Below are 1996 nucleotides of genomic sequence, written 5' to 3'. Positions count from 1 at the left end.
GGCACAAGGCCGATTTTTAATGTGAGGAGTGAAGGGAGGGGGAACGGGAAAAAGGGGACCAGCTCCCGAGAGGTGGGAAATGGGAGCAGGTAAATGGTCAGGCATGTGGGGCTGCCCCCACATCTGGTCTTTGCTAGTCATAGCTAGTCATAGCTTGCAGCATCTGCCGGAACAGATGCTGTTTATTTGCTCCCCCACTGAGCAAATTAGGCACAAGGCCGTTTTTAATGTGAGGTAAAAACCAGCTCCCCTAAAAGTAGGCAAAAAGGGGGCACTCTGGTTACCAAAAATAATAATTGTCCCAGTATAGAGGGTTTCCCCTCCATTGACTGGTACAAATTATCTTAAGTGCAGCATCTGCCGGAACAGATGGTATTTATTTGCTCCCCCACCGAGCAAATTAGGCACAAGGCCGATTTTTAATGTGAGGAGTGAAGGGAGGGGGAAGGGAAAAAGGGGACCAGCTCCTGAGAGGTGGGAAATGGGAGCTGGTTAAAGGTCAGGCATGTGAGGTTGCCCCCACATCTGGTCTTTGCTAGTCATAGCTTGCAGTATCTGCCGGAACAGATGGTATTTATTTGCTCCCCCACTGAGCAAATTAGGCACAAGGCCGTTTTTAATGTGAGGTAAAACCCAGCTCCCCTAAAAGGGGTCACTCTGGTTACCAAAAATAATAATTGTCCCAGTATAGAGGGTTTCCCCTCCATTGACTGGTACAAATTATCTTAAGTGCAGTATCTGCCGGAACAGATACTACACTTTGATCTTGGCCAAAGGCCAAGATTTGTATCTGCCGGAACAGATGGTATTTATTTGCTCCCCCACCGAGCAAATTAGGCACAAGGCCAATTTTTAATGTGAGGAGTGAAGGGAGGGGGAAGGGAAAAAGGGGACCAGCTCCCGAGAGGTGGGAAATGGGAGCTGGTTAATGGTCAGGCATGTGGGGTTGCCCCCACATCTGGTCTTTGCTAGTCATAGCTAGTCATAGCTTGCAGTATCTGCCGGAACAGATACTACACTTTGATCTTGGCCAAAAGGCCAAGAACGTTTTGAATACTTAACTTAGAGATGACGACAGCTGGAATTTGGTGGTGAAGGGAGATTTAAAAATATTTGCTGTGAGCACATTAATGACATCCCAGGAACAAGCCACTTGCACTAGGTCTATCAAACACTACTTCGACAAAACTTCAGAATCGCCGATGTGCAGAATGTGTAACGAACGGGAAGAAATATTTGCGCATATTGTATCAGAACGCCCTATGCTAGTTAAACGTTAATATAAAAAAATGGGGGCACAAGAAAGTCACTCTGGTCCTACACTGGAATATATGCAAACTCTATGCATTAGACAACAGTGAGAAGTGGTATGAGCATGAACAAGAAGTGGAGCAGGAGAACGACAATGTCAAACTTCTTTGCGATATGCGCATATAGTCTGATAAGGTCCTTGAACACTCATGACCTGGTATTATTTTATTAAATAAAAAAAGAGAATCATTGACGTAGCCTGCCCTTTTAAGTAAAATATGCGAGAGAAAGCACAAGTAAAATAAATACAGACCAAGATGTAAAATAGAATTTCTTATACTCTTGAAACGAAAAGAAATCAAGGCGATTCTCATTGTGATTGGAACGCTTTAGACCATAACAAAAACTTACCACATATGGCTTTAATCAGATGGACAAGGGAATTTCTCTTACGATTTTACAAAAAGTTTACCTGCTGGGAAGAGCAAAAGTGTTAAAGCGACTCGAATGTCTAAAGTAAAAGGAACTGGCCTGATATTTGAGAAAGAAATCCAACTAAAAACATTCAAAGGTTGAGACTACAATAATAATAATAATAATAATAATAATAATAATAATAACATTAACAACAACAACAGCAACAACAACAACAATAATAATAATAATCATAACAATAATAATAATAATAATCAAGAAAAGGAGAAACGAAGCAAATACACAGAGCTAGCAAGAGAGTTCAAAGGGA

The 1996-nt window shown here is 41.8% G+C and overlaps 1 pseudogene; it reads right to left on the bottom strand.

Moving 5' to 3' along the window:
- Positions 1-886: 886 nt before the first annotated feature.
- Positions 887-1050, bottom strand: LOC145277301 (U2 spliceosomal RNA; annotated as a pseudogene).
- Between the last annotated feature and the right edge of the window lie 946 nt (positions 1051-1996).

This window comes from Euprymna scolopes, chromosome 5, assembly GCF_053919585.1.
Source record: "Euprymna scolopes isolate OS-2025 chromosome 5, ASM5391958v1, whole genome shotgun sequence".
In the NCBI taxonomy this organism is placed as follows: domain Eukaryota; kingdom Metazoa; phylum Mollusca; class Cephalopoda; order Sepiida; family Sepiolidae; genus Euprymna; species Euprymna scolopes.
Note: the sequence above shows the minus strand (reverse complement) of the source record. Positions and strands in the feature narration are given on the sequence as shown.